The 9,697-nt window shown below is 40.4% G+C and overlaps 1 pseudogene; it reads right to left on the bottom strand.

Moving 5' to 3' along the window:
* Positions 1 to 8,561: 8,561 nt before the first annotated feature.
* On the bottom strand, positions 8,562 to 8,987 carry LOC118851149 (annotated as a pseudogene).
* Positions 8,988 to 9,697: the final 710 nt, after the last annotated feature.

Here is a 9,697-nt window from a genome sequence, read left to right on the forward strand (position 1 = left end):
CGGAACTTAGCTACACATTGCTTTCCAAAATGGCCATACCAATTCACAGCTCTACCAACAGTATATTAGTGTTTCCTCCTCCCAATCCCTTCAACATTTATCATTTTCCTTTTATTTAAAATTTTACAGATGAGATGGAACCTCAAAGATGCTTTAATTTACATTTCTCTAATTACGAGTGATTTGGAGAATATTTTCATATGGCTTTTGATAGCTTGCGATTCTTCCTTAGAAAATTGCTGGTTCATATATTTGACCTATCAATTGGGAAATGATTCTTATTCTTATAGATTGGAAATGAGGCTGTATTCAAGGTTTTTAAGCAATCTTCATCAAATAGAGAATTTTTCTAGGTAATTTATGCTTTGGAGTTTATCAAATTCTGGATTAGAGTCCAATTATTTCTGATTATTCCATATTTAGTCTGTTCCATTTATCTTCTTTCCTTTTTTAACCAGTATCAAATAGTTTTTTGATGATTGCTGCTTCATAATATATTTTGAGGTTGTTTAGAGACCATGGAAAGAGGCAGCTTCTTTGACAAGTCTTGCCTCCTGATTCCCAGTCATGTAATTATCTTTTTAGTCGCTAGGAATTCTCTGTGGCTTTTCAGCAAGGGAGTAGCAGGCACACCTACACTCTTCCTGGAGAGATTTCCCTATATGCTTCTAATCTCATCAAGCTGATTGATATACTCATAAAATTGGTTGGTTATTCCCCTGATCAATGTACACTTTCATGAAGATACTACGGGGAGGGGTTGTTGTCTTTCCTGGAAGAACTTAGACATAAAGTAGAAAACTAAAGAACTAAAGGGCCAAAATGAAGTGTTTTCAGAATAGAAAGATTAATATGGGCATCATGCCAGTGTAGCCTTCTTTCTGCCACAGGACCTACTGGGAAATGTAATTTTCTCAACTGAAAGAGACTAGAAGGAACAGAATGAGGAGGAAACTATGAGGGGGAAGGGAATTCTGGGAGCTTTGGAATTCAGCGAAGTGGCAAGGGGATTCAAATGTACACCAGTGGTAGGAGCTGACTGCAAGTGAAGGATGCCACTATCTGGGATTGACAATATTTGTGAGGAGTTGGAGCCTTACCTGTCTCTCTCATTCACTTAAGGAATGATCTGTAGGGACAGAATTTGCTGCTTGTCTGACCATGCCTACCTGGAGGTGCTGCTGAGACCTACAGTATTTATCTACTGTCCATTTCTTTCCTCACTCCTGCTGAACAGGCATCTTTCAAGTTTCCTGCTCTTTTAAACCTTTTTTATTTACCATTTTGTACCTTTATAATGAGTTTATTCTCCAGATAATGATAAGCTGACTTTTATTGCATCTAAGTGAGTGCTTGCTATAAAAGGGTAGGGGAAAGGAAATGGCTAGGACAGGGGTAGGGAACCCGAGGCCTTGAGGCCACATATGGCCCTCTAGGTCCTCAAATGTGACCCTTCAACTGAAAGGGCCACATGTGGCCTCCAGGCGGCAAGTTTCCTACCTCTGGGCTAGGAGTAGGTTTGGGGGAGGGGGCTGTATAAAAAAGAGGGACCAATCCTTGATAGGTGACTAGGGAATGTAAACTATTTCTTTCCTAATATGGGACTATAAGATTACTGAATTCCATGAATATTCAACACAATTTACTCCCTAAAATATAGGGGGAGAACAAAACAAAACAAAAACCCATGAGACCAATTGCCCTGGATTTTAAGTAGAAAAATAACAAATCTATTGTAAGCTCTCTGGTGACACAAGGGGATATCACCAGAAAAGATCTAAAAAAATTCATTGTATAAAGGAGGGATTGGAATGTAAAATGTGGTACCTTCATAAAGGTAGCAGCCACAGCGTTCTCATTAAAGCAGTCCTAAGCAAGATTCTGAAGTAATCGTGTTTCAACATAATGATCTTCTTTCCCTGCCTGGCCTAGAGTCCATGTTGCCCTCCTTGTCCCCATTTTCTGTGCTTTTCCCCAAACCAATTTGATCAAACTTTAGCTTTCCATACAGGCCCAACCAAAAGGCAATGTGGACATGAGCCTGGGTTCTCAAAGGCCACATCAGTCAAACACAAGCTCTGGCAGACCTGTCAAAATTGAGAATGTCCTCTGATGGATGGTATATCTGCCACCTGAGAACCGATCTAGCTACTTCAGATGCAGCGTGATGCATTTGTGGCTATAACAACTTTAGATAATAGTAACACAAACAATAGAGAGCATTCATAGGTGTCCTCACCCAAGGACCAATCTAGCTAAATCCACCAGGTTGGATGCAAGGAGATGATTTGTTTTTAAGAAATAAAACCAAGTATTTCCATAACATAGTAGAATAGGGGAAAAATGATTGTCCTTGAAATTGCAACTCTATTATGTGCAACTTGGTATTCCTCTTAAATACATAATAGTTTTTAAAAATGTACTTATTTTACTGCAGCAACTTAACAAGATGGTCTATTAGGATGTAAAGGGTTTGTAATCTTCATAGGTGGAAGGAGCTCCCACACCAGCAGCATTAAGGACGCCTAAAATACCAGAGTACTAAATGACTAACTGACATTTACATTTATGAAGTTCTTTCTACATGGCTTTACACTTCTTATTTAGTCCTCACAACACCAGGTGCTTAGTTTAAGTATTATTAGCTCCATTTAGCAGATGATGGAATTGAAGTTCAGACAGGTGGCAGATCCAGGATTCTAACTCATCTGATTTCAAATTTGATGTGGTTTGTATATTTGGTTTTTTTTTCTGCTACTGAATTGTGGAAGAAAGCTCTTTCATAGCAGGTTGATGAAAAAGATGTAGTTGGAGTTTGGGGTTGTTATTTGAGGGGTGGGGTTGAGTACCTTCAATGTGCATTCAAAACGCAATGTGCAGGTGGTTCTTTACCTTGCCTCCAAGGTCCTATCTATTTCTCCCTCTGTCACTGACTCCATTTAAGAAAACACACCTACATGTCCATGAACCGCTGGTGGAAGCTAACACTGGTGCCAAGATTCCTACCTTAGCATCTACCGCTTATTTCAGAAGCTCTTCACTCAGGAGGGTGAGATCCTACCCAGGTCCACTTCTAGAAGTAGATTGAGAGGCCTCCTCACACCATGACATAGGTCAGACCATGACCTACATCCACATATAAAGGCACTAACTACAGTGATTGCCCTCTCTTACCAAATCCACCTCAGACCTGTTATCCCCCACCACCCTGGTAGGTGGGGATCAAGTGGATGGCAGTAGACTGTTATGCCTGGAGGCAGAACCTATTGCATCTTAGACCCACTTTGACAGTTTGAGAGCATAATAGTACCTCATTCCTCCAAAAACACAAGTTCCCAGATAGGTAGTCACTGACTGCCCTGGGAGGTGGGCTCTGCTTCCTACACTTAGTCCTTTACTCTATCAACAACTCTTCTTTTCCCAACAACTGGACCCCAACCTTCCTCAGTGACTAGATTCAAAGGCCTTCTCACACTTAGGAACTGATTGCCCTATAAGGAGGCACTATCTAGTTTTGGGATGCTCTAACAAGTCATCTGAGACCAACAGCAATGTTTTAATCCTCTGCAGCTGATGAGAACACAGACACCAAGCTTCTCAATGCTAGGAGTCCATTCAGGACCAGACCTGAATCACAATCCCTTGGTGTATCGTCTGAGTGTTCATCATTCTCCCACACTTCGGAATGAAGCAAAGGAATTGGAGCCAATTGTGAGTTTAGTCAATCCTCAGGGACCCTATTGCCATGATATCAATGACACTAACATCGATGTCTAATTTATCGTTCTAGATACCTCCAACTCTTGCCTCCCATGAAGACTCATTACGAAAGAATTCAAGCATCTTTCCCCTTCTCTCCCATCTTGGGACAGAAGGTACATGAGAGGAAGAATTGAAAAAAAGAATATGGTACCTCTGAATCAAGCAGCTACATGGAGAATGGAAGAGCTGACTGGGGAGAGGGATCACAATGATGGCTGAATGCAAAGAAGTTCCAGGGTCAAACTAAAACTACAGAAGCAATTACAACTAGCAGTGCAATGCATTGTACCATGGTATCTGTAAGACCAATGAAGAATGGAGATACAGACAGGGAGAATGTGGGGAGGCAGATGCAAGAGCGAAGGCTCTAGCAGATATGGTGGCACTTGATCTGAGCCATTTTATGGGGAAGTATTGAGATGCAGCCATACATACTCCATGTAGGGCTGCTTCACCAACTCCCACTGCCTTTGTCTGGCCGGGTATTCTGAGTAGCTGACTGTGACTCTCCTCAAGGGAATATGGATAACCTTTAAGATCTGTGTCTCAAGCACTGCTGGTTATGAGCCCCTACTGGTATATTTCTCATTAATAGTTAGCAGATTTAATTAGCTTTTATATGTAACACAAGCCTCAATGGATATATAGGCATATTGATAGTAGTGGTATTACAGGTAGCTAGCTTTCCTTTTTGGTTAATCATGCTTATTGCTTTTGATGGACTGGTGTAAACTATAGATAAGCATGTAATTTTAAATGTATATTATTATATCTTGTATGTAATTAGTCATATTGTCATCATAGTATCTTCCCAGATGATGTTTTGTATAATGCCACGTCTATCGATTCCACTGTTAATGTATATTTGTTTAATTTCAGTTTTAATGATACAGGTTAGTTGCCTGGGATACCAGGAAAATGACTTTTGCTTTAGAGCACTGATGCTTGTGTTTGTACTGTATAGTTACAGGTTTTAGACTTGCCTCAGATGATCTTTGCAAAGGAATGCAAAGAGTTTCAGCAATGTAACCTGGGTTCCCAAAGCCCATTGACATGGAACTCTCTCCTCATTTGTGGATCAATCCTCGTTGCCTAGATGGAGGGGGTAGGTGGGCTGGAGCTGGTGAGAGCTAGAGAGAAGAGAGCTCTAGTCTCTTTTTGGTTTCTTGAGTTTCTTTGGGATCTGCAGTACCCTTGGGCACTTCCAGCTTCCAGCTTCTAGAAAGATGGACAATGCCAATCCCACTTCAGGTTGATAAAAGGGGAATAATACTCTGGAAAGAAGTTGACATGAGGGGAGCAAGCAATCTCGATCATGTCCCTATTCCCTACTTGTTACACTAAAGACTTCAGGGAATTTCCCCTTGGGTGAGATTCTCTTTCTCTTAGTTGAGATGAGCTACTTCACTCCCAGTGAGAGAGTTCCTTCACTCTGTATTTCCTGAAATGTGTTCTCCTGTATATACTTTCTCTGATTTCTCTTTTTGTTCTTGACTTAGATAAATGGGTTTTTTTGCTACTTGCTATGTGTTTTCCTTGTGGAACGGATATTTAGTGAGAAGGATTGGCTATTAAGCTAGAGTCCTCCTTTCTTTCCCCTTTAATGAAGAAGAGAATTCAGCTTGAACCTGAAAAATACATCTCCTAGAACTTCTCCTGGTAGGAACTTGTATCCCTTGGAGAAGTGTGAGGGAAGAAGAGGCTAGAGATGTCTATTGTGCCTCCCTTTAAGCTGCCCCATGTTTCATGTGGGCAACAACCTCAATACATATAAAGAGGTATTTGCAAAAATAGTAAAAGGTAGTTGCTACAAAAATCCCCCTCTCCAAAACAAGCAAAAAAACCTATTTTGCACTCTCTCAGAAAGGAAAGATTGAGCTAAAATTAGAGTACAATTTTTTTTCAGTTCTACAAGCATTTATTAAATACTTATGCGCAAGACACTGGGGATATAAAAACAAAACAGGCCCTGCCCCCAAAGAGCTAATAATCTACAAGGGAGAACAACATAGATACAGATAAACAAACATAATACATCTAAAGTAAATATATCAAAATTTTGGGGGGAGGGGACAGCACCTAAATAGGAGTCATACTTGAACTGAGCTTTGAGGGAGCAAGAAATTCTGATAGGCAGAGGAGGAGGGGGAGAGGGAGGGGGAGAGGGAGGGGGAGAGGGAGGGGGAGGGGGAGGGGGAGGGGGAGGGGGAGGAGGAAAGCAAATCTAGGTATGGAAGACCGCCTGTGAAAAGGCAAACATAGGAGATAGAATGTCATCTATGAAGAACAGCAAATAAGCCAGTTTAGCTGGACTACAGAATTTGTGTGAGGGAGAATAATGGGAAAAGTCCAAAGATTGGAGCAAGATTGTGAAGTTTTAAATGCCAGAGAATTTGTATTTTATCCTATTGCTTGTAATTCTGTGAGTACGCAGGGCAGGTAAAATCCTCATTTTACAGAAGAGAAAACTAAGGCATAATTAGAGAGGTGGAAGTGACTTGTATAAGGTTAAACAACTAGTACGCAGAAAGACCAGGATTATTTTTGTTTGTTGTTTGTTCAATCATTTCAGTCACAGTCTGTGACCACATTTGGGGTTTTCTTGGCAAAGATACTGGAGTAGTTTGCTACTTCCTTCTCCAGTTCAAATGAGGAAACTGAGGCAAACAGAATTAAATGACTTGCCCAGGGTCACACAGCTAGTATCTGAGACCAGATATGAACCTGGGAAAATGAGTCTTCCCAACTTCAGGCCCAGATCTTTTGACTAACTGCCAAAAATGTAGAAGATAGGTTTAAATAGGTATTGACTCAAGGACACATTATGGAACCACTTTATAAAAGTCCTCATAGGAACTTTAAAAAAAAAGTCTTTCTCTTAAAATCAGAGTTTAAAAACAACTGAGTGAGTCCTAATTACTTCAATTTTGACTGAAGTTTTACTATACATATTTAGGACATGGTTCAAAAAGGGTCATCAGTTTTGCTAGATGCATTACAAAATTTTGCCTTCCTAAACTGCAAGTTTGCAGGCTTCTCTACTCTCACCCCTTCCCCATTTCCTCCACACAAGAGATTTTAGGATTCCCTAGCCTAGCCCAAATGCTCAGCAGGAGTTTGCTGTCATCACAATAGCAGCTCTATTGCCTGAAAGTCTAGGAGAAGTAACAATAGGAATGGGAATGGGGGTGGCGGAAGAGGGAGGCCAGAGAGAAGAGCAGGGGAACTGCAAGCCTCAGGTAATGGGTCAAAAGGCCTAACTACTTGGGAACCCTACTTTGTTGCCAACTTAAACAATCAGTGTGCCAAAATTCCTCACATAAGAACACTATGCCTCAACGAAGAAAAGAGCCACCAACCTAGAATAAACTGTTGTTTGTTCTTATGGATCTAGAACTTACATTGGACAGATTTTTTTGATATGTAGAAGCTGTTTGGTTAATTTTATTTCTTCAATTTGACATTTAAGTATCAATCATGTGTAGTACACTGTAGTAGGCATTAGAAGCGATGCAAAGTTTCAGTAAGTCAATGACTGCTCTCATGAAATGTTTTTTCTCTATATTTACATTTAGAGGAAATGACATTATTTCAAAGTCCTTACTACTCCATAAAATGCAGGCTGTCATAACTTTATTGAAAAATAATTTCATTTCCTAGAGTAAGTTTACTTCTTAGGAATTGCACCCTTTTCTATTATCAGATCAAATCACACTAACAGATTTTAGGGTGTGAGAGAAGCAATTACAAAAAAAATATTTGCATGACCTTTCAGAAATCAATGCTGAAATTTAGGGCTAGGAAAGAAAACTATCCCAGAGTTAGTTCATTGTGATGACCCAACCAGAATCAAGTCTCATTCTCTTTGGTCCTCCCCAATACTTTCCAGTGATATACCAAACCTATATTGAATTGAATGGCATTTAAAATCAGGATCAAGGACTAGCTTAAACTCAGAAAGTCCTCTTTCCCAGAGCAACTGTCAGATAAGAGTAAATCCCACACATTCTCTCCTGCTCCAAAACCTCGAAGCCTTGAGGATATATGAGAGGCCAAACTGAGCCTCCTAAATCAAAATTCTTTTGAATTTATATACACTGATGCCCTAAGACTGCCAGTAGTTTCTCTTTTTCCCTTTGAGTTTTGGCTAAATTGACTATACGGAATTTCAAGATTGTGAGGTGTTCAGTTTTTCTGTTTTTTTAAGAATTTCAAACATTCAGGTATAGGCTCACTTTGATTTTTCCTTCCATCATTTATGAGACACAATTTTTTTACTCAAATTATTTTTATATATTCTAATCTGGGTCAATAACATTTCACAATAGCTTGAAATTCAAACCAGAAATATGAATATAAATGAAGTGCTAAATTCAGTGATATGAGGTTGTCAACAACATGCCATATGTATATACTGGCTAAATTCTCCCACTTCACTCTTTTCCCTTAAACATTTCCCTTTAAGAGAAGGGATGGAGAGCACAATGCAAGTATCTAGGTACTGATCCACTATCTCATTTTAAAACCCATCATTAAAGGAAATCATCCCAAAGCCCCTTTAGGAGTCAATGGCATTCCTGGCCTTAGCCACATCTCAAATATTCAGAGTCAATCAGAATCACAAGTTTGAATTACTTGTTGATGCAAGACTTTGCATTGCCTTGTCCAGGAAGCTTGACCAACTTTTGCCACTAAATTTCTGTACTGTCTCTGAAGGGAACCTGAGTTCTTCTCAGCTGCAGAGGAATTTTGGGAAATTTCCCTTCTGTTGTCTTCACTGAAGGGCTGGATTCCTATTGCTAATTCTGGAAGCTCCTCTTGGTCTGGATATCAAGAATCTGTTGCAATTCCTCATCTTCAAATCGACCCTCCAAGTTTGGAGTCAGAGCCTTAGCCTCTTCCGCTATCTCAGGACAAAGGTTTGCCAAACAGGCCAACTCAAACTTATGGAGCTTTTTCTGGAGTAACAAACTCCAGACACTAGCAATGGTTTCCCTGTTTTCACAACGACTAAGCCGGGCAGTATAATTTAGAGTTTACATGAAAACCTCTGAAAGTTCTTGTTCATCCTCTGCACTTTCATTCTGTTGCTTTCGATGCTCCAGAAGCATGCAAACTTCGGAATTTAAAAGAGTTTGTGCCATTTCAAACTCTTTGGGAAAGATGAGCTGCCAGGCGTCTTCCTCCACACAGCCGGCGTGAGGGTCGCTGCCTCTGGCAGCCATCACGTTCTAGCTCCCTAGAGTGCAATTGTTATAAGGAACACTTATAGGGAACATGTCTGGACAAAGTTTAAGAAAGAAGGGGGGTGGGGAGGAAGGAAGGAAGGAAGGAAGGAAGGAAGGAAGGAAGGAAGGAAGGAAGGAAGGAAGGAAGGAAGGAAGAAAGAAAGAAAGGTAAGAATGATATGATTTGGCTATGTAGTGTGATAGGAGCACCATCTGTTTTTTATAGGTAAGGCTGATCCTTTAAATGGGTGGGGAGACCATCTGGATTCTTCAATGCCCGAGGCATAAAAGACCAGAATATGAAGACTTGGTGGTGGAGGTTTTAGTGGAATTCCCACAGCCCTGTGGAGACATTTCTTTGACTTAGTTTCTGGTGCTGCTTGCAGTCATCATGGCTTTTTTCCATGAGGGTCTCTACTTTGAACTACCCCTAGCATTGCCTCTACTATGGAGAATGAAGTTTTAAATAGATTTTTTTGTGCTGTTTTGCACATCTTTTCATTATTTGTATTACGTTCTTCCTCCAGTGTTGCTTATGAGGTCAGAGTTGTTTTAAGACTATGTTATTGTCAGAAGGGGCTCTAGATTATTTTTTGGACCCTGGCATCAATGAATTGGACTGTAGGAGTAGCATTTGTTTTCTGAAGGCTAAGTTGGTCCTTTGAGGAGGGGAGGGCATGTGAGACACTAAAGACTCAGACTATGGG

Source organism: Trichosurus vulpecula, chromosome 5, assembly GCF_011100635.1.
Source record: "Trichosurus vulpecula isolate mTriVul1 chromosome 5, mTriVul1.pri, whole genome shotgun sequence".
Lineage (NCBI taxonomy): Eukaryota > Metazoa > Chordata > Mammalia > Diprotodontia > Phalangeridae > Trichosurus > Trichosurus vulpecula.